Source organism: Pan troglodytes, chromosome 16 (assembly GCF_028858775.2).
Source record: "Pan troglodytes isolate AG18354 chromosome 16, NHGRI_mPanTro3-v2.0_pri, whole genome shotgun sequence".
NCBI lineage: Eukaryota > Metazoa > Chordata > Mammalia > Primates > Hominidae > Pan > Pan troglodytes.
In genome coordinates this window covers 70334404-70357886 of record NC_072414.2, presented here as the reverse complement: position 1 = coordinate 70357886, position 23483 = coordinate 70334404, and the positions used below count along the sequence as shown (strand labels likewise).

The following is a 23483-nucleotide window of genomic DNA, read 5'->3' as shown; positions in this document are numbered from 1 at the left end:
CGGGTTCACACCATTCTCCTGCCTCGGCCTCCCGAGTAGCTGGGACTACAGGTGCCCACCACTATGCCCGGCTAATTTTTTGTATTTTTAGTAGAGACGGGATTTCACCGTGTTAGCCAGGATTGTCTCGATCTCCTGACCTCGTGATCCGCCCACCTCGGCCTCCCAAAGTGCTGAGATTACAGGCATGAGCCACTGCGCCTGGCCAGGATTTTATTTTTTTAAGAGGGTCTTGCTATGCTGCCCAGGCTGGCCTCAAACTCCTGGGCTCCAGCAATCCTCCCACCTCAGCCTCTCAAGTAGTTGGAACTACAGGCATGAGCCACGATGCCTGGCTTGTTATCAGGATTGTTGATCTTTACAATTCTCAGGGTAATGTTTTAAAAATCAGCTTTATCAAGGTATAATTTCATATGATACCCAGGTAGTTTTGATTTGCATTTCCCCCTTTAAGAAGTGAGGCTCCACCTCGTTTCATAAGCTTAAATGATGAGAAGATTTCAGGGTCCCTCAAGGAGAAATACTGTCCTGCTTGGTATCTTACCTTTGCACAAATTCCCATTTTGTGCCAGGCAGTAACACACCCTGTTTATCTTAAATCCCCAGGTACAGTCGTTTGGGTCTTCACTGGTTTTAATCCCAAAGCTGTATGAGCTTCATGTACATTATCCTGTCTGTTGCCCATAACACTTCTATGAGATGATGATGATGATTTTCATTCTAAGAATGAGGAAGCAGAGGAGACACAAGTAAGCCAGAGGCAATGCTGGGTTTAAACCCTGGTTGGCTTGAGGCCACAGCCCACAATCTTCTCACCCTCTCACTCCAACTTGAATTGGAATCAGACCACCAAGACTCCCACCGCAGCTTGGCCATTAGTTGCTGTGAGACAGTGAGAAAATCCCTTCCCCTTTCTGGTCTCTGTGCAATGAGTGGATGGAGTTGCTGACTTCCATGAGCTGGATGGGAGAACAGGGCAGGAAATGATCCAGGACTGTGAAGCTGTCAGTCTTCTCCTTGTTCATCAGAGTGAGTAAGTAGCAAAGCAAAGGAAAAGCAAAACTCCCACTCCCCAAAATGCAGGCAGCATCCATTCAGTCCTGAATTCCGGGGAAAGGCGAGAGATGGGGACAGGTCCATATTTCAAGCGTTTATCCAACATATGCAGGGCAGGCCAGCCTCCTCAAGAGGCTTTCTTTGTCCCAGGAACAAATTACAAAGGCAGGTGGAAGTAGTTATCCTCGTTGAAAGAAACAGGGCACAGGAACTTGCTCAGAGGCCCTGAAAGATGATGAGAATGAAAACCAGATTTCACAGGGTTAAGGGAGCAAGTAAAGGAGAGCTCCCATTTAGTTTTAGAAACACAAGACACACATTTTAAAGGAAGGGGAAATGAGGCATAGACAATCACAAGACTTACGCAAGGTCACACAAGTTTTAACATGTGAACACAGGTCTGTTGATTCCCAACGTGATGTTTACCATCTCCCCATCCCCCTGCCAATCAGCCAAGCTTTACCCACCTACCCATGTGCAGGGAGACTTGAGAAGGCCTACACTGCTGGAGAGGAGCAGTAGGATTTAAGTCTTGATGACGCTAATAGGATACATCTGCTGGGCTTCCTAATTTAATTGGACTGTTATTACTTGCACACTGATGATGCTGTTGAATACTTTGCCTTTGGATGTTTGGTTAAAATGACTCTGTGTTTTGCCCCACCATTTGCTGGAATCTGTAGGGACAGAACTATACTCTCTAAAGAACTGTACTCTCTACAGAACTATACTCTCTAATTGTTCTTTGGAACAATTCCAAAGGTGTGGTTCATCCTAACACATGGGAATTTTTACCCACAGTTTATAAAACGTCTCCATCCTTTTAAGCCCCTCTCGGCTGTCCTAGTACATGAACTATATTTCCCCAGGGAAGCTCAGAGAAGCTCACCTCTCTCAAAGGTGCCACTCCATGTTGACCACAGTTCTGGCGCATTCTGTCATTGGGGTGGGTGGATGAGCTGTGCTGGGGCGAGCCTGGTGGTGCTGAGAAATGAGGAAGGCAGTGCTGAGGAAAGGCCAGTCCATACATTGCTGACTATTGTCCCAGCTGTCTTTTGTCATTACTATCCATGCCCTAGATTGCCAGGGCCTGGAAAAAGGATACAGCTTTGACTCTAGTTCTCAACCAGGATGAAAAGGCTGAGCACCAAGGCTTTGAAGTTCAAATAAACTGGGTTTGAGTCCCAGCTCTGCTTACCAGCTGTTGACTTTGGGCAAGTTACTCCACTTCTCTGAGTCGCAGTTTGTTCATTATCAAAGTATGAATGAATAATAACAGCACATACACTATAGGGCTGTTGAGAGGATGAAATGAGATAATGTGTGCCAACTGATTAGGACTCTGTAAAACATAGCAAGGTACCATTGTTTTACATACCATTAAAAAAAAGAAACACTCTCAATTAAACTATTGCATAAGCCTTTCTTATCTAAAACAGATAGATACTATCTTTCTTCAAATAAGAAAGATATCTATGAAAAAGCTCTGACTTTACAAGTTGATATTTAATAATGTCACTTGTATACATATATAAAAGGGAAAATGTAAGCAGAATAAATTCACTTCAGAAGGGTGCAACTCTTTTGAATCAATTTAAATTAAAAAAATTTTTTTCTTTTTCTGTACTTGAATGGATGCAAACCGAATCACTTTTTGATTTAGCATCACTGGTGACCATATTTGCCACATAATATTGTTATGGACACTTTTCTGGCCAGAGAGCCGTGGCCGATGGTGCCTTTGCCCAAGTTTTGCTTGGGCTGCTGGGCTCGTTCCACCCACTCAGGTTGGTTGCTGGCAGGTTGCACTCAGCTCACACTACTGGCCTGGATCTCACACCTCCAAGAGAGACTGGAGTCAGGCGTGGAGTGGTCAGGGGTACGTGAGCAAGCTGAGCGAGTGTGGGGTCTGGCCACCACGCAGTCAGACACACTGGTTGCCATGAGACAGACAGCTCCAGTTGCTGGCATGGGTGCCAGCTCTCTGTGAAGCTGCAGCTGGACCAGGTGCACTGCAAGCAAGCATCTTCCCCAGCTGGCACCAGGGAATATGGCAGCACCCGGAAGTTTGGAGATGCCAGGAACCACAGGGCCTCAAGGAGGGAGTCACAGCCCTGGCTGACGGACCAGGTCTGGACTCCCTGAAGGGCCACAGCTCTTTGCCCACAACGTGGCAAGCAAGGGGTATGTTTCAGGCCTGTTTGTGTTACAGCAGCTCTTTTAGCCTCACCATTGTGTGGGTCTTGAGTTCTTGTCCTGCAGTCCTAAGTTCTTGTCCTGCAACCAAGAAGAATGATGTAGTCAGACAAGTGGAGGGTGAGCAAGATGAGGGGGAGTTTTATTGAGCAAGAGAACAACTCAGAGAAGAACCTGCACTGTAGCCAGGGTGTCTGGAGGAGTGTTCGGCCCCTAGCAGAGAGGGTAGCTCCTCTCTCCAGCTGGTAGTCCAGTCATCCCTGTGTCCTCAGCTCTGCTCTGCTCCGGCTGAGCCCACAGCTTTTATGGGCCTCAGAGGGAAGGAAGTGAGCACCAATTGGTCCATGGGCAGACACAGGCGGGCCAGAAAAGACACAAGTCTCCACTTTGGTCCATAGGATTGGCAGCCCAGTCCCCAGCCTTCAGACCTTCCTTGGCCTGAAAGTGGAGCCTCACCAGGGACCTGCCCCCCTCCACCCAGGAGCCCATCTGCCTGCTGCGCTGACCATGGCACCCAGGCTGCTTGTACCAACGGGCACCTGCAGGCCAGCACCAAGCCACCCTCAGCCCCTCACTCCCCGACCCCTCATTGTCCAAAGTCCAGAGGGGAAAAAGGCAGCAGGGCGCAAGCACGTGCACACCCTGCCTGGGCTCAGTCCCAACCCCACTCTGGGGTTGGAGCAGGTGCCAGCAGTGGGGAGAGACCAGGCAGTGGAAAGAGGCACTTCCGAGCCTGCAAGGGCAGTGCAGGGCCTTCCCAGGCCCCCAAGAGCACATGGAGGCCTGGGTCCACAAACCCAACTTGGGCGGCTGCAGCTGCACCCAGGAGGGCTGGGCTGCTGCCTGTTGCCCGCTCCTCCTGGCTCTGTGGAGCATGCAGCCCCGGCGGTATCCCCTCACAGCCTGAGGGAGGGGCTCCACGTCCTCTCTGGGCCCCAGGTGAGCATCCAGGGCAGAGGTTACATCACCACAAGCTCCCCGATGTTCCCCGGGTGCTCAGGGGCGGCCGGGCCATCAGGAGTGTCAGGCTCAGCGGTCACCCTGACCCCAGGGTGGCAGCGCCGCTCCCACTTCCAGCCCCGGCGGGGCTGTGGTGGCAAAACGGGGCCCCAGCTCTGTGCTCCCTCCCCAGTTCCTGCATTCCTTGTACAAGTGCAGAGCCACCCCGGGCCCAGCTCCGCTTCCAGGCTCTCTCTGCCAGACGGCGCTGCTCCCCCACCAGCTGGTGACTCGACCTGGCCCCATCACCCACCAGGGCAGCAGGCTGCAGTGGTGGTGGGGGTTGGTGGGGGTGGCTGTCTGCCTCCTCCCCATACCCTCCCTGCAGTGGCTGGCATGATGGCAGTGGCTGCTCCTGACGACCCGCCACCGCCATCGGTATCATCTTCCAAGCCATCAACAGTGTGAGTGATGCACCATTTCTTACAAGGGATCTTTCCTACTGTCCCCAGGATTTCCTCACAAATCACCCAGCCTCCCCAAGGTTTATATATGTGTGACAGCTATATCTGATGGCCACATGCTAACCATGATTGTAAGATGCATCCTGCGTTCACAGATGTCAAAATGTGAAAGTGTCAAAGTGTGTGTTATTTATTTATTTATTTATTTTTGAGACCAAGTCTTGTTCTGTTGCCCAGGCTGGAATGCAGTGGCACGATCTCTGCCCACCGTAATCTCTGCCTCCCAGGTTCAAGCGATTCTCCTGCCTCAGCCACTCGTGTAGCTGGGATTACAGGTGCGTACTTCCATGCCCAACTAATTTTTGTATTTTTAGTAGAGGTGGGGTTTCACCATATTGGCAAGGCTGGTCTCGAACTCCTGACCTCAAGTGATCCTTCCGCCTCAGCCTCCCAAAGTGCTGGGATTACAGGCGTGAGCCACCATGCCCAGCCGAAAGTGTGTGTTTTAGAATAATAAAACATGATACTACTGATGTGTTACAATCGGTGATGAAATGTAGTGAGACATTGGTAACTAACAATAATTAAAGCTTTTTATTTTTTTTTTGAGATAGAGTATTGCTCTGTCACCCAGTCACTGCAACCTCTGCCTCCTGGGTTCATGTGATTCTCGTGCCTCAGCCTCCCGAGCAGCTGGGATTATAGGCATGCACTACCACACCCAGCTAATTTTTGTATTTTTGAGAGAGATAGGATTTTGCCATGTTGGCCAGGCTGGTCTTAAACTCCTGGCCTCAAGTGATCTGCCCACCTTGGCCTCCCAAAGTGTTGGGTTTACAGGCATGAGTCATCATGCCCAGCCTAATTAAAGCTGTAAAGTTTGTAAATTGCTTACTTCAAAAATTAGAGTATTCATTTCTACTGTTCTTCACAGCCAAGTTGCTACTACTGTTATCACTATTACATTTACATAACATTCTCTAAGTGCCATTCACGGACATAAATGCTTTACATAAATTAGTAACACATTTAATTCTCACAACAGTCGTATTAGGTAAACATAATTATTATACTCACTTTACAGAGGAGGAAGCTGAAGCAGAGAGGTGAAGTAACTTGCCTGTTTGTTTCGAGTCTTGTTCTTAACTACTGCAGCAGGATTTCTCAATCTCAGCACTACTGACATTTTGGGCCAGATGAATGAATCTCTGTTGAAGGGGCTGTTCTGTGCATCGTAGGGTGTTTAGCAGCATCCCTGACCCGTATCCACTAGATGCCCATAGCACCTGTTACCCAGGTGTAGCAACCAAAAATATCTCTAGACACTGCCAAATGTCCCCTGTGGGGAGAAATCACTCCAGTTGAGAACCACTGCATTATACCTGGCCCCTCTGGGCAGCCACCGGGGAAGCCAGATCCCAGGCCTTGATGCAGAGTGTTTCATTCAAGTCTAGAAATTATGAGAAGAACCCAAGACTATGGTCATGTGGCTGGTCAGCCTCTGGTGGAGCCATGTAGACCTGCAGAGAGCTAGCTGCTGTGGTAGTGGCTGAGGCAGAGCCAGTGGCCAAGGGTTCAGGAGATAAGTGAGGCCAAGAGAGCTTGGGAGATGCATCAGCCGTGTCTGACATGACAACAACCTCACAGAGAAAGTATTAAATAAGTCTGCTTTGTCCTTCAGACCCATCGCACTCCTTTTTTTTTTTTTTTTGCTTTGAGACAGGGTCTCACTCTCTCACCCAGGCTGGAGTGCAATGGCGTGGTCTCAGCTCATGGCAAACTCCACTTCCTGGGCTCAAGCAATCCTCCTACCTCAGCCCCACTCCTCTTTGTTCCCTTCTCAGGGACAATCACTATCATGGATGTAGTACATATCCTTTTATATGTACATGAAATATAGTACATGAAAGTGTGTTTCATGCTTTCACTTTTATACATTTATATTCATCAATGATAAATACATAGAACTGATTTTTGTTTGAAAACATATAAATACATTTTTTTTTTTTTGAGACAGAGTCTCATTCTGTCGCCCAGGCTGGAGTGCAGCAGCACAATCTCAGCTTACCGCAACCTCTGCCTCCTGGGTTTAAGCAATTCTCCTGCCTCAGCCTCCCAAGTAGCTGGAATTACAGGCGCCCACCACCATGCCCAGCTAATTTTTGTATTTTTAGTAGAAATGTGGTTTCACTGTGTTGGCCGGGCTGGCCTCGAACTCCTGACCTCAGGTGATCCACCCATCTCGGCCTCCCAAAGTGCTGGGATTATAGGCGTGAGCGACTGCGCCCAGCCATAAATAAAATTTTAATTTTGCATGATACAATTCTGTTTTCACTCAACAGTATATTTTGAGATCTATCCATAATAACACATACAGCTTTAATTCATTCCTTTTAATTGCTGTGAAATATTCCATTGTATAATTATGCCATATTTTACCTTGCCATTCTCTTATTGGCAGACATCTGAGTTGTTTCCAGTTTTGCATACCTACCAACATCTGCAGTGAACATCCTTGGATGTGTTTGCTTGTGCGCACACTGAGCTTCTCTTGGGTATATGGAATTGCAGGCTTATAGAGAATGTAATTGAAATTAAATGTTCCATTTTGTGAGATGCTGCCAAGTTGTTCTCTACTGGGTCTATATCAGTTTACACTCCCACCAACAATGCATAAAAGTTAGCCTTTTCTACACTCTTACCAACACTTGATATTGCCATTTTAAGAAATTTGTGTGAATCCAAACGAGTCTATTCTTACTGGGGGTGGGTCAAGCATGTGAACAAACATCGTCCATCATGTGCGTCTCAGAGGGGAAAAGGCTGAGCGTCGCTCGGTCTGTGAGAACAGTCATGTTTGACCACAAACATATCGAGATTTAAAAGTTGATGAATTGCTTAACAACCCCTCATAGTAAGTCACTTTAGCCAGTGAAACAAAAACTGCTCTTAAAACAAAGCAGTCATCAAATTAACTGCTGTGATGAAAGGACTTCCCAGTGGATTTCATCAATGTGGTCTGAAGTTTGCACAGCAGGTCCCCGTAGATGTTCCTCAGTGGTGCAATAACATTGAATCTGGAGGTCTGCCCTCCCGTCCATGAGGCTCTGCATGTGGGCAGGTGTGAAATGAGAGCCTTGCCCCTATCCCGATGCATGATCAAGTATTGGTAGGGTAGATCGTGGTGGTCTGCATCTCTGCCCATCATGGAAGAAGCTGGGGTTGACCTAGCAAGACTGCTTCAGGAGGTGAGCTCTGCTGGTTTTAGTCCTTTTCTGTACTGGGACCACCTCTTGACCCAGGCCTTTTGGGCCCTTCTGGCTCACCTGCTGGCTCCCAGTCATGCACCTCCTCCCCTCCAAGTCACAGCCTTTAGGGTGTTACAAAAACACAGCAGTAAGCCCAGGAATCAGACCTGGGTCCCACTTGTAACCCATTGCTCAGTGGGCTGGCAACTGCATCTGTACAGTGGGGACAATCCCTTCCCCTGGGATCTGCAGGGGTTAGTGTGAGGAACAGCACACAGCAGGAAGGTCTTTGGAAACTACCAAATGTCAGGCCAGGTGCGGTGGCTCACGCCTGTAATCCCAGCACTTTGGGAGGCTGAGGCGGGCGGATCACCTGAGGTCGGGAGTTCGAGACCAGCCTGACCAACATGGAGAAACCCTGTCTCTACTAAAAATAAAAAATTAGCCGGGCATGGTGGTGCTTGCCTGTAATCCCAGCTACTCGGGAGGCTAAGGCAGGAGAATCACTTGAACCTGGGAGGCAGAGGTTGCGGTGAGCTGAGATCACATCATTGCACTCCAGCCCAGGCAACAAGAGCTAAATTCTGTCTCAAAAAAAAAGAAAAAAAAAAAAAAAAAAGAAGGAAACTATCAAGTGTCGTAGGTAACAGGTTAGTTGGGAGGAAAGGCGGTTTAGTGGAGGGAGCTCCAGTTTGGCTCTTCAGTAGCCTAGTCTTCACCACTTAACCACCTAAGTAACTTCAGGAAGTCTCCTCCTCTCTCTGGCCTCAGTTTCCCCATCTATGAAATTAGAGCATTGGACTAGATTGGCACTCCCCCAGCCAATGTCACAGAACTCCCAAGCTATTTCATAGAAAAGGGGTTCCGTTGTCTACTCAGTCTGAGTTCTTACCGAATGCGGTAACTACCATGAGCTCACATTGAAACGCAGCATTTAAAAGCTCTGAAACATCTTGCAGAAAAGGTGTCTCCCTAACATCTTTGGCTTTGGAACCCTTTTGCTGTTGGGTGAATTGTACCATTTTAACATCTCTGAAATCAGGGCTGTGTCTCACAATGGCTGTATCTTAGAATCTTTCAATTTTTTTTTTTTTTTTTTTTTTTTTTTTTTTGAGATGGAGTCTCACTCTGTCGCCCAGGCTGGAGTGCAGTGGTGGGATCTTGGCTCACTGCAACCTCCACCTCCTGGGTTCAAGTGATTCTCCTGCCTCAGCCTTCTGAGTAGCTGGGACTATAGGCACATGCCACCATACCTGGCTAATTTTTGTATTTTTAGTAAAGATGGGGTTTCTCCATGTTGGCCAGGCTGGTCTCAAACTCCTGACCTCAGGTGATCTGCCTGCCTCGGCCTCCCAAGGTGCTAGGATTACAGGCATGAGCCACCACGCCCAGCCTCAAATATGGTTTAGTAATAGCTATCAATCTGGAGTGTCAACTAAATGCAGGCACTAAGTGTTTAATAAATTAGTATTTATTTAGTTTTTTATTCAGTATTTCCAGTAATCCTGAAAATTAGGGACTGTTATTATCCCCACATTGCAAATGAGAAAACTGAGTTGCAGGGAGGTTAAGAAACTCACCCAGGATCACGTGGCTAATAAACAGAAGAGCTGGGACTTATATCCTGATGAGGCCAAACTCTTTTTTAAAAATAATAATAATAATAATTATTATTATTTGTACAGATGGGGTCTCGCTGTGTTGTGGGTCTTGAACTCCTGGCCTCCAGTGATCCTCCTGCCTCAGCCTCCCAAAGTGCTTGAGATTATAGGCATGAGCCACTGCATGCAGACAAGACTGATCTCTCAGGCCCATTTGGAATCCTGTCTGTGATTCAGTGACCATGAATGACATACGGCATGGTTCTCAAAGGCCTTGAAAGTACCATGTTCCTTTAAAAAGAGCAGAACCTTTCTAGCACTGGCATCAGAAAACAAGACAGTGGGCCCCTGAATGCGCCCAGGCTAGCATGTGGAGCAGCAGGGGAGTGGCAGTGGGAGGCAGGCAGGCAGGCATGCATGGAAGCAGAGGGACCTGGATCTGGCCTTCCAGCAAGGGGTTTTATGAAGTGGCTTTGCTGGGCAAAGGGGAGATCAAACAACTGACCCACCTAGCAATAAGGATTGCACCCTAGACCTGGATCCTGTTCTGAACTTTGCAAAGCCTTTCCCACTCTTGACAGTGCTCAAGGCACACCTGTGAGGTAAGCAGGTAGATTCACTGCCCTCACCCACCTAGGTGAGGATGCAGAGGCCCAGGGGAAGTAAAACCCAGAAATCCCTCTTTGCAGCTGTTTCTCACTGGGGTCTACACAGGCAGTCTGTTCTCCCAACTCTGCAAGATGCAGGAAAAAAGCATGCAGAAAAAAAGACATTGCTTCACCTTGGGATACAGATTTCTAGGCCAACCCGTTTCTGATGATGGCAGTTACAAAGGCCATCCCTTCCACTTCCTCGTGTCCCTCAACAGCCTGGTGGCCCCGCTGGGTTCCTAACATCCTGCTTCCCAGAGAAGAGCTGAAACTCATTCCTGTTGAAGTATCTCTGTCTGGTATCGGCTGTGTTCCTCACGCAAGACGGATTTGCGTCTTGCGAGGGAAGGAGGCTCTTATAACCAGGCACGTTTCTCAACCTGTAATGTGCATACCAACTCTGGGGGATTGTGTTTAAAATGCTGAGTCTGATTTTGCAAGTCTGGGCAGGGCCTGAGATTCTTGCATCACAAGCTCCCAAATAACTCTACGACTGCTGGTCTAAGGACCACACTATGAGGAACAAAGACAATGGTTTGGTGGAGAGCCTGGGGTTGGGATGTCTGAGCTCTGCTTCAACGCCTTCTTTCAGACGAGATCGGGTGCATTCAGGGTGGTATGGCCATAGACTTCAATGCCTTCTTTCTATCTAGCTGACTTCGGAAAGCTACTGACCAACTACTCTCAATTTTCATCTGTAGAATGAGAAATGTTTTTAGTAATTAAGAAATACCCAAATATTAGTAAATACTGAAAATAGTAGTACCTTCCTAGTAGAACTGTTGAGAGGATTAAATGAAAAAAGTACATACAAGGTACTTAGCTCAGAGCCTGGCGCTTGGTAAACCCTCGCTAAATATTAATTAGCAGCTATTATTAGGGGGAATGGAAAAGCTAGTCTGGTAGAATCACAAGCACCAGGAAGCCATCAGGGAGGTGGGGAAAAAGGGGGGTTCTTTCTGGAGTCAGGAAGGTAAAGCCATTCTTATCCGGCCTTGGAGCCTTGGAGGCAAGGTCCCCTCCTGTCATTCGTCAATGTTGCCCACTGGTTTCCCTGGAAAGAATGAGAATCCTGGGTCATTCTGGGCAGCGGTGACAGGTCCAGCCTCCTATCTCTGCAGCTTTGTCTTCTCAGGAGTGTCACTTGCTTACAGCCACCCTCGGCTGCTTCTTCTTAAATCATCTCCACATCACAATCACAGAGGGTTAGGAGCCCGCCTGCATCTCAGGGGCTCCAGCTGTCTCCCATGGAATACGAATAGCACTGTCGGGCTGTTTGTCTTGTTGCCTTTGCAATCTGCTTTCTGCACAATGTCTAGGTTGAGCACATTTGCAGGCTCAGTGAAGCCATTATTTTTCTTGGTGACATTTTCTGGCAGCAGTCTAAATTCATGAAGAGCTGAGGACAGCGTTTGCCTATGCCTGGAACTGGGTGGCCTACTTCCCCATTGCCATCTGTGTCTATTTGTCCCTGGACTTAGACACAGACTCATTCACACCCAGACCAAAGAATCCCAGGTCAGTGGAGCTCAGGTGTAGCTCTTGTCAAATTAAAAGGTATGTGGGATGCCCCAGGGATCCTGTTAAACTGCAGACTCAGTAGGTCTGGGGCCAGGCCTGAGAGTCTGCATTTGTAACAAACTCTCAGCGCCATTTCATCTGATGGTGCTGGTCCATGGACCAACCACACTGAGTAGCCTAGTGGTTCTCAAGCTTCATCCTGCATCAGAATGACCCTCAGGTCTTATTAAAACACAGATTGCTGGGCCTTTCCCAGTCTGATTTTGAAGGCCTAGGGTAGATTCCAATATTTTGCATTTCTAAGAAGTTCTCAGGGGATACTAATGCCGCTATTCTAGGGACTACACTTTGAGAACAATTGTTCTAGTTTCCTGACCTTTCCATTACCTTTATTATTACTCCTTGAGTTCTGTGACTTTCTTCGAGTTCTCTAGTCCTGACCACTTGCCACAGTTCAGTCCTGCTGAGTACCTCCAGTCTGTCATATCTATAACTGACAATGCCCCAACTTGGCCAATGACACCTTTGTGTTCCTTTTGGCCTCTGTCTTGAACCTGTTGCCCTGGCTTGCTTCACACTCTGCAAACTTGCCAGCCTCATTTTCTCACCCACAGCTTCTCCTGGTCCTTTCAGCCTGAGCCCTAACGTGGTATCTCCAGCCTTGGTCTTTGTATCACTGCTCTGCCAACCCCAGACTTCCTGCCCTGGCTGGCCTGGGTGAGGGGTTCACTCCTGCCCTAGGCACCCCCCTCTTTTTCTGGCTCCTCTAGGGGCACCAGGCAGCTGTCAGGGCCCTGGCATGCAAGGCTGTGCCCAAGGGAAGCGGACATCATGGAGCTAATTAAACCAACGTGGACCCAAGTGCCTGGAATTCAGGAGGCTGTCCTCTCCCACCCACCCTAACAGAGCCCCGTAGACGCTGGAGTGAGTTAGTTTGACCTTCTGGATTGATGCAGTTAATGAGATGGTTGTGTAATGCTTTGTTTAACAGAACTGGTTTCTGGGCCCGGCCCAAGGCTAGGCTGGACTCTGGCTGGCTTCCATGCCCCAGCCCTGCTTGCTCCCTTGAGCCTCCCCCTGGCCAGTGCGTGACAGCTCGAGGCCCTGGTAGCCATACCTCTGTGACTAATAATCTTTGGCCTCAAAGATGCAATTTCCTTTATCTTCCTTGCTATAGCTCCCAAAGTTCTTTCTCACCTATATGACAGCTCTTGCTTCAACTATTCTAGGTCGTCTTCCCGGAGTCTAGCACACGGGAAGGCCAAAGGCTTGGTATCAGACTGGCCTGGGTTTGAATCACAACTCCATCACTTTCTAGCTGTGTGACCCTGGGCAAGTGATGTAACCTCTCTGAGCCACAGTTGCCTCATCTGTAAAATAAGGAACACAGTCCCCATCACCTCACTCCTAGGGACAGTCCAGGGAGAAAGTGAGAGGATGTGGTGAAGCACCCAGCACAGTGTCCAGTACACAGGGGTCTAACTGGTTACCCCCATCCAACCTCAGCACCCTCCAAGGGGCTGGGCTTCACACGGCTCAGCTCTTCAGACAATAAATGAGTGAATTGGGCCGGGCGCAGTGGTTCACACCTGTAATTCCAGCACTTTGAGGGGCCAAGGCAGGTGGATCACTTGAGGTCGGGAGTTCGAGACCAGGCTGGCCAACATGATGAAACCCCATCTCCACTAAAAATACAAAAATTAGCCAGGTGTGGTGGTGCATGCCTGCAGTCCCAGCTACTCAGGAGGCTGAAGCAGGAGAACTGCTTGAACCTGGGAGGCAGAGGTTGCAGTGAGCTGAGATCGCGCCACTGTGCTCTAGCCTGGGCGACAGGGTGAGACTCTGTCTCAAAAAAAAAAGAAAAAGAAAAGAAAGAAAGAAATGAGTGGATGGGATTCTAGGCTGGTTTGGTTCCTTCCTGGCTCTAACTTGAGTGAGAATAGCAGAGTGGACTAACAGATAGTACCAGGGAGAGGACCTGAAACCTAGGCCTGGTTGAGCACCCCTCCCAGCCTGTGTGACCCCAGGGAACCCACCTTCCCTCTCTCTGCCTTGGTGGTGTCATCCGTAAATGAGACCACTCAATTGTAAAACCCAAGTTCTTTCCAGCTCCATGATTTGAAAATAGCTACTAATAAAATCAATAAACATGTCCAATTTTTGACAATTTTTGTCAGTGAAAAAAAAATTGAATAAACACGTGCTGGCTGGTGGCTGGGACTTGTGTGACCATGTGGAGTTGCTAGGGTAGGTTCTGGACCCTCCTTAATCCCTGCTCTTGGTGAATGCTGAAAACTAGGACACAGTTCCTCCAACCCTAGGTCACCCTTCCGTGATCCCGTCTCCATCGCGGAATTCCTAAGCCCTTGACTTCTAAATCGTGCTGTTATGGTGTCTGTGTTTTTCCTCTTTCTCATCCAAGAGCTGCTTCCTGGTGAGTCGGACATGTTGAGCCACATGTGGTAGAGCAGTGAAAGGTTCCAAAACCTGTAGGTGGTCCCTCCCCAGTGGGCTTGTAATCACTTCCCGGATTCCAAAGCCTCATTATGTGAAATCCAAGCTGGAAGCCCCATCCAGGGTTTGCCTCTCCCATCTCAGCTGTCAGCGGGTGCTTGAATTGTTTAGAACTGTTTGGAGGGAGGTGGGAGGACTGAGGCTCAAGAAGGTCTGTTTGCAAACTGCCCCTCCCATCTTCCCCTTGTTAATGTTGGCCCTGGTGGAGTCTCCTTTAGAGCCGTGGTCTCATCCTCTGGTGTCCCTGCTGTGGGTCTGCCAGCCTCACTGGGCTCAGAGGCGGAGCATTTGACCTGGACCTAACCCTCTCACTGGGGTGGGGGCTGTGGGGCAAAAGGCGGGGCTCTCAGGGAACAACTATTTTCCTACTTGTTCGCATTATCAGAATTAAACTTGAAATGAATCTAGACATCTTGTTGTACCATTCCTTCCTTAATACCTTCCATAAAGAGGGACTGAACACCTCCTACAACCCAGAACAGGTACTATGGGAAGCTTCAAAGAAGTATCACATACTAACCCTGCCCTTTAGGAATGAATAATGTAGAGACAGGTAGGAGGTAGTCAGCTCTTCATTTATTAATGTAGAGACAGGTAGGAGGTAGTCATCTCTCCATTTATTCTTTTTTTTTTTTTTTTTTTTGAGACAGAACCTCACTCTGTCACCCAGGCTGGAGTGCAGTGATGCAATCTTGGCTCACTGCAACCTCCACCTTTCAAGTTCAAGCAATTCTTGTGTCTCAGCCTCCCGAGGAGCTGGGACTACAGGCGTGCACCACTATGCCCAGCTAATTTCTGTATTTTTAGTGGAGATGAGGTTTCATCATGTTGGCCAGGCTGGCTCGAACTTCTGACCTCAAGTGATCAGCCTACTTCGGTCTCCCAAAGTACTGGGATTACAGGCGTGAGCCACCAGGCCCAGCCTCCATTTATTCTTTTATGTATTGGGCCAATAATCTGTCACTGAGCCCTGCTTTGTCTCTTAGCTCTCAGGTATAAATGGATGTTTTTTGAGGGAAGAGGGAGGACTGAGGCTGAAGAGATTCTGATTCTATATGTCCACTCCCTTCTTGGGGCTAGTGCAAACAGGGGATATTGAGTTGGGAAAATGCAGCCCTTAACCTGGGGTTGCACCAAGCCTAGCACACAAACAACTAGATATGAGGCAGACTCTTTTAAGTGCCTTTATAAGGCAGAAAAAGTGAACTGGGAGTGTGTAGGAGGCAAAGATCACTCCCAACTGGGGAACCCAAGGCGGCTTCCTGGAGTAGCTGTGCCTGTAAGAATGAGGATAGAATCCCTTCAACTAGAGATGGAAAGGAGAGAATTGCAGGTACTTATAGATAACGGCAATGTGTAAGAAAACCCATGGAAGGGCTGGAAAAAGCAAGATGTGCTCAGGGAACAAGTTCGTTAGAAATTAAGCAGGAGAGATTATCCTCCTCTACTGAATAGCTGTATGGTCTTGGCCAAGTCACTTAAACTCTCTGGGCTTTACTGCTTTGTGTATACAATGGGGAAAAGGCAGACAGCTCCTGTGAAGTCCCTTTTCTTCCTTCCTTCCTTCTTTCCTTCCTTAATGAACAAGACTAAGTCCCCGCCCTCCTGGAATTGGGAGGAAGAAAATAACAAATAGGACAGGCCGGGCACAGCAGCTCATGCCTGTAATCCTAGCACGTTGGGAGGCCAAGGTGGGAGGATCACTGAGATGAGGAATTTGAGACCAGCCTTGACAACATAGTGAGGCCTTGTCTCTACAAAAAATACAAAAATTAGCCAGGTGTGGTGGCGCACATCTGTAGTCCTAGCTACTTGGGAAGCTGAGGCAGGAGGATTGCTTGAGCCCGGGAGGTTGAGGATGCAGTGAGCTGTCATTACACCACTGCATTCTAGCCTGGGTGACAGAGCAAGACCCTGTATGAAAACAAAAGCAATAACCAGATAATAAATAGGACAGAAGGTGCTAAATGCCTTGGAGAAAAATAATGGAAGTGGAGAATGGGTAGCAGTAGGATAGCAATTTAAGCAGGATGTCAGGGCCAGGCTTGGTGATTCACACCTGTAATCATAGGACTTTGGGAGGCTAAGGTGGGAGGATTGCTTGAGCTCAGGAGTTCAAGGCCAGCCTGGGCAACATAGTGAGACCCTCATCTCTATAAAACAATAGAAATTGAAACAAGATGTCAGGAAGTTCTCACTGATAGGATGACAATTGATCAACAACCTGAAGGAGATGAAAGAGGCAGCCACGTGGATATATGGGGAAGAGCTGTCTTCTGGATAGAAGAGACAGGGAGTGCAAAAGCCCTGGGGTTGTTGCAAGCTTGGTGTGTTCAAGGCCCAGCAAAGTGGAAAGCATGGCTGGGATAAAGAAGAGTAGATCTGCTGGGTGTGGCAGTGCACACCTGTAATCCCAGCACTTAGGGAGGCCGAGGCGGGTGGATCACCTGAGGTCAGGAGTTCGAGACCAGCAGACTAATGGTGAAACCCACCTCTACTAAACACATAAATTAGCCAGGCATGGTGGCGGGTGCCTGTAATCCCAGCTACTTGAGAGGCAGAGGCAGAAGAATCGCTTGACCGAGATCACATCACTGCACTTCAGCCTAGGCAACAAGAGCAAAATTCTGTCTCAAAAAAAAAAAAAAAAAAAGTAGATCTCCATGGAAACTGGCTCCAGAAGGATGTATAAAACTGGTCCTCTTTTTGCCAGGGTAAGTTTCATTGTGTAATCAGAAATAGCTTGATTGGGCTGGTTAGCAGGAAGCACTTTCAATGCTAGCATTAGCAGCTGGCCGAGTGCCTGGGGTGCCTGGTGCACCTGGGGGCAGTGATTGGCTGGGCCTGTTGTCTGAGAGCCTACTTCCTGATGCACCGACTGCAGGGATTCTCCAGGAGCTCCTGCCTCGGACTCAGTTTGCAGCTGTCTTTGGAGTATAGCAGGGTATAGCACAGTGTCACCCATGCTGCAGCAGCAGGCCTCTGGCACTAATGCTGCTACTTCTCTCACTGGACACTAGCCCTATGCTGATCCTCAGTAAGGTGACAGGACAGTGTGGGGAGAGAGCATTTGATAATTTAACAGAGCCCTGCTTCCCAATCCCCAATATTTCCTTTTGCCCCTGGCCTGGGAAGTTATTCCTTCCCTCATTCAACCAGCCAAAGGATCCCTCGCTTGCTACTCAAGGGAAGCAAAGACTCATCAGAGCTCCGAGAACAAAGTAATTTTGGCTTTGGAGTCACCAAGGCTCAGGGATATCTATGGGGCTGAGAGATGAGGATGAATGAGGATGGGGCTCTCAGGTCCCAGGCGAGAAACAAGATTATGATTGGGAGGTAGGAGAGGAGGCAGAGGAAGATAAAGACTGCAAATGGTGGGGTCCCTTTGGAAGGACACTGTGGATGCCGGGGCCCTTCCAGGTCAAGTGCACAAGCAGAAGGGGTCACTGTGGGCTGTCCAGGCTGACTGGTGTCCTAGACGGCATTACCCAAGCTCTGGGTCCTGCTTGATGCTGGCTCCGTCTTATGGTTCTGTATGCTCAAGAATGGGCTGGATGTGGACCCTGTGTCCTGGGAACCCAGAGGCCAGACCACTGGGCTTCGGGGAGGATAACAATGTCAAACCCCCATATTAAGAGAAGCAAATATTTATTACATGTAGCATTCATTCCACAGCACTACACTTGTAGTACCTCAGTTAGTCCTCACAACAACCCATTACAGGAGGCACTATTTTTCTCCCCATTTTACAGATGAGAAAATTGAAGCCATTAGGAGGATAAATAACTTACCTAAGGTCCCAGGGCCAGCAAGAAGCATGGCTGGGATTTGAACCCAGACAGCCTGGTTCCAGAATCTCTTCTCTTAACAGGTTCCTAACATCCACCCCCAACCCCCTTAACTCTCCATAAATCTTCCCAGAGTTTACATGCAATCCCAGGTAAAAGTGAAGCGGAATCCCAAATTGACTACAATTACATTTCTACCACCTTCTGGAATGGGGCTCACCAGTGACATTTAGTTTACTTACAGGTTAATGAAGAGTGTGTGGACTAAGATTTATTCCCATTATGATAGCCATCCAGAACTTGAGTACCACTCCTGCTATTGCTGCTGCTCCTCCCGCAGTCACCACCATTAGGTCACCTTCCATGGAGCAGGTCAGGAAATTGAGCCACCGCACCTAGGGTAAGAACAAAGGTACACCCACTACCGTGAATATGGCTTCCCCTTTCCTGCTCAGGGGTTTCTGGTTCTTGGGCTGAGCCATTCTAAGTGGGTGAGGTTGAGGCACTTCTCACTGACTCCAGCAGAAGGCTTCCTGGGATTGACTGGAGGCATCCGTCACCCCATTCATTCAGCCTATTACGCCCGCGGCTCTACCCTCATCTGGAAAGAATGAAGGCAGAAAAGCCCTATGGTCCCCTAATGCAAACCATTTGTGGAGTCAGAAGGTAAATGGATGTGATTCACATGAACATTCCAGCTTCTCTTTCAAGAGCCAGTGGTCAGCGTGGAGAGGGCAGGGCATTTTTGCAGAAAAGGGACATTTCTGGTCAGACTAGACTCATTCTCCCATAACATCCCTGGACCTCTTTGGGAAGCTGGGTCTGATCCCCTTTTGGTTCCCTCCAGATGAACTATGTGTGTGTGTGCAAGAGGTCGGTGTTTTAGAAATTCCAATTGGACAACTTTGGCACTATCTTAATTTCTTACAGGTCATGGCCCAAGATACAATAATAGATTCAACATACCAAAGAATACTGAAAGGACACTTCACAGTTATCATCCCATTTCAGCAGAATGTAAACTCCCTGAGGTCAGAGGTGTTTATAATTGGTTTGTTCTCCACAATCTAGGACAATGCCAGGCCCCTATGAACAGTTTTATCTCAACTCCCTTTCCAGTCTCTCTTTTCTCTATATGTCTCCTGACTGCCTGCCATCCTGCCACACCCATCCTCTGTCCCTTGTATACTGCCAAGCACTCTCGTGCCACAGGACCTTTGCACATGCTGTGCCCAGTTAACCCCCATCACTTCTGAGCTCTCAGCTCAATTATCACATGCACAGGGAAGTCAGCCTCCCAGACTCGGTCAGTTCCCCCATTACAGATTCATGTTACATTTTGTAACCCTCTTTGATGCATCTGTGACAGTTATTTTGTACTTTATATGAATCTTTGATTAGTATCTGTCTCCCTCTCCACACAGTCAACCTCATGAGGACAGGAACTGTGTCACCATCTCCCCCACTGCCTTGCCCAGGGCCCAGCACCTAGTAAGTATGAAATGGTTACATCAGCATTTGTTGAGCACCTGGTACTGTGTACCAAATGCTGAACAACTCTGAAAAATAGATATCAGCCTTCTTTTACAGATAAGTAAACTGAGGCCTAGAGAAGAAAGGAGAAGTGCTGAAAGTCACACAGTGGCAAGGGCCAGAGGCCGACTGATTCCAGTTCTTCTGACTCACACCCCAGGATCCTTTCCATCTGTGTTGCCACCTACATGTCTACAAATTGGTTGAAGGATTAATCTGGTTATTTGGGATGGACAGCATCAGCCTTGCATATAAATTTACAGACAGAAGAGTTATTTCAATATGAATTAGCAGAGCCCTTGCCCAAGAAAGGAGGCTGCCTGGGTTCAGCTCCAGGCCAGTCCCTCACTGTTTAGCTTGGGGCAAAAAGTTCTCCACCCAGACAGTGAGCTGTGCTGGTCCTCTGGTACCTTCCAGCCCTGCTGGGCCATGAACTCTGAGGGTGGTGAGGCAGGCATTTCCCGGGCCCCCCAGTAGTGTGCCTCTTGGTTATGCGATTTCTAGAGCAGGCCACATGCACACCAACTGCACTTTGGGAAATCGCCCCAGGTCCCAGTTCACAGAATTGCCAGGAAAATGACAGCTCTGAGTCCACATGAAAGGCATTCTTGGAAAATGTCTCTCCGCCCTCCCTCCTTCCCCAGCTGGAGAACTTTTTGCCGTGAATTGTTGCAGCAACTGCTGGGATCAGTTTGAGAGGAGGGAGCTGGGTCTCATTTCTTTATTGCTCCAATGTGTGCAGAATCAACTCAATTCTCTGGTAATTTCCCTTCTCTCCATCTCCCCATGTAATGAAGATGCCCACAGAAGTGGAAACAGCAGACAAAGGGCTTTGGGTTCCCTGGACTCTCCTGCAAAGCTCCCCAGCCACATTCCAGACCCTCTAACTAAAGTACAGAGGGAAGGGGGAAGGGACTGTGGGGTCTGGGTTGTAAACGTCCCCCCTGCACCAAGTTACCAGGAAGTGGACAAAGAAGCAGCAAAGGGGCAGTTCCTCCATGTCGTCTGCACATCCCAGAAGTGATGGCCGCGGTCATTACTGACAAAGATGTACCCATGTTGGTGGGTCTGGACAGGAGGAAGTGGAAAACGGCAAAGTAAGGCTGCGGACTTTCATTGGGACGTGAAGCTACATCGTACTTAAGCATCTGCTCTCAAGTGGAGTTTTTTTGTTTTTGTTTTTGTTTTTGTTTTCTGAGACGAAGTTTCGCTCTTGTTGCCCAGGCTGGAGTGCAATGGCGTGATCCCGGCTCAACACAACCTCCGCCTCCCGGGTTCAAGCGATTCTTTTGCCTCAGCCTCCCGAGTAGCTGGGATTACAGGCATGTGCCACCACGCCTGGCTAATTTTGTATTTTTAGTAGAGACGGGGTTTCTCCATGTTGGTCAGGCTGGTCTCAAACTCCTGACCTCAGGTGATCCACCCGCCTCGTCCTCCCAAAGTGCTGGGATTACAGGTGTGAGCCAACGCGCCCGGCCTATTGCTTTTTTTTTTTTTTTTTTTTGATAGACACAGGGTCTTGCTATGTTGCCCTGGCTGGTCTTCTCAGCCTCTCAAAGTCCTGGGATTATAGGCATGAGCCACCACGCCCAGCTTCAAGTGGAGTTTTGTTCGCACTTAGCCCCTCCAGGGGAGCAGGGACGAGTACCTTGTCACACTTCGGGGATTATATTTCCAACAGCTCCAATTCTGTACAGCAGCGCTGTCCTATATACATTTTTTTTTTTTTTTTTTGAGAGAGAGAATCTCGCTCTGTCACCCAGGCTGGAGTGCAGTGGCACTACCACAGCTCACTGCAACCTCCGCCTCCTGGGTTCAAGCGAGCATGTCTGGCTAATTTTTGTATTTTTAGTAGAGATGGGGTTTCACCATGTTGGCCAGCTGGTCTCAAGCTCGTGACCTCAAGTGATCCACCCCCCTCAGCCTCCTAAAGCTCTGGGATTACAGATGTGAGCCACTGCGCCCAGCCTCCTGTATATCTTTCTGCATGGGATGGGAATGTTCTATCTCTGAGCCATCAATAGAATAGCCACCAGCCACATGTGGCAATTGAGTACTTGAAATACAGCTAGTGCAACCAAGGAACTGAATCTTTACATTTTGTTTAATTGGAATTAAGTTAAATAGCCACATGCAGTTGATGGCATCTTATTGAATGCTGCAGTCCTAGAGTTTGGCTACTCAAAGGGTGGTCTGATGACCAGCAGCATCACCTGAGAGTTCATTAGACCTAAGCTCCACCCCAGGACTATTGAATCAGACTCATGTTAACAAGATCCCCAGGTGCTCCATGTGCACATTTACATTTGAGAAGAGTTTCTCTGGAGCACAGCCAAGAACAAAGGAGCAGCAAGTAAAAAATAACAAAGAAGCAGAAGAAAAAAAATGTCTGGTGGATTGGGAGAACAGCTATCACAAATTCTCTGTACCTTTCTCATATAATTCCCTCCACACTCATTTAGGGTATACTAATGCTTACTTTGGACACAATTGCAACATCTTTGGCTACAGTGTTATTTTCCAGCCTGCAATAGATTAGAAACAGCAGTATAGAAGCAGCTAGAGGCACAATTAGAGCATCTTTACCACCACTGCAAAGTGCTACATGAATGTAAAAATGCTGATTGCCCGTGCCATTTTGGAAGGCAAGGTCTGGAGCATCTCTCCAAGACCATATTAGAATTTCTTTACTAGCATTCTGCAAGCCAGGGCAGCGTTCCAGAATTTCATTTTTAAGTACATGTTAGTGTCTGGCACAGATAATAAAACACATGCTGCATGCCGATGAAATTTAATGTTCAAGCTAAATAATAAAATGTTTTATTTATGGGCAAATTTTACATCTCCCCATAGGGAGGTAAGTTAGTGCGCAAGCCCTTCCCACTTCTCCTAGGTCTGATGCGAAGCCAGCTTGTCTCCCCTTGATACCCCAGGGGAAAGACAGGTGGTGGCGGGGTGGGGGTAAGGTAAGGAATACAGGGAGAGAAGGCTCTATACTTATTAGCCTGGGTACAATGTAGCTGAATGACAATTTTACAGGGTTTTCGGTGTATAGACAGTGGAGGTAGGAGTTAAATAGGACTACCTTTCTGACCTCGGCCGAGTCTCAGTTGTTAAGTTAGGCAGGATTGATGGAGAGGGCTGTGTTTGAGAACTTAAAAACAAAACAAAACAAAACAAAACAAAACAAAACAAAAAAACTCTAAAGAGACCACAGATGATTATGATTATGCTAGGAAGGATTCCCAGCCCTTACAGACCTTATCCTTATCAGCTTGCTCTTTCATTTCAGGAGTCAATCAGCAAATGTTGATTAAGCTCTTACCATGTGCCATGCATTGATCCTAGGTACTGGGGATAAAGAGTATGAAGCAAATCAGAGGCCTTGTTCTCAAGGAGCTTGCATTCCAAGCACAGGTTATGGGGCATAAACATGAGATTTCATGAAAAGGAGGCAGCCCCTGAAGGTCTAGAGGAAGGGCGTTCCAAAGAGAAGGACCAGTAAGGGGCAGACAGCATGTGTCACCACATTCCAGGAAAGTGGGGGAGTGGAGTGAGACAGGGTGGGGGTCTGGAGGAGGGGGTAGACCATGCAGGGCCATGGTAAGGTGGTAGAATAAGCTGTGTCTCAAGCAGAGGAGTGATATTGTCAAAGCTCACCCTGGCTGAACTGTGGCAGTTTGGGGAAGAAGCTGTTGTATTCCATTTGACAGACAACGGTGGCTTGACTGGGGGCAGTTGTGGAGGTGTAAGAAGAGGCTAGATTTAGGATATATCCTGCAAAGGGAGCTGATGAGTCCTTCTGATGAATTGGATGCTCGTGCAAGGGTTGAGCTCAATTGTCTGAGCAAGTGGGTGAATGGTGGCATCATTTGGAGGAGAAAACTAGTATGTCTTTCTTTTTTTTTTTTTCTTTTTGAGAGAGAGTCTCGCTCTGTCACCCAGGCTGGAGTGCAGTGGCACAATCTCAGCT

General features: G+C 48.2%; 1 long non-coding RNA gene across 3 annotated transcripts; it reads right to left on the bottom strand.

Moving 5' to 3' along the window:
• Window positions 1-392: 392 nt before the first annotated feature.
• On the bottom strand, window positions 393-18478 carry LOC107968532 (uncharacterized). Of its 3 annotated transcripts, XR_010151432.1 has the most exons (6): window positions 18220-18478; window positions 3287-3333; window positions 2255-2398; window positions 1946-2040; window positions 817-1281; window positions 393-720 (listed from the first exon to the last, which is right to left on the bottom strand). It is a non-coding gene; the product is annotated as an uncharacterized LOC107968532 (long non-coding RNA). The 3 variants fall into 3 exon arrangements; XR_008539360.1 differs by having other exon boundaries at window positions 393-1281; XR_001709713.2 differs by having other exon boundaries at window positions 393-1281; window positions 2255-2351.
• Between the last annotated feature and the right edge of the window lie 5005 nt (window positions 18479-23483).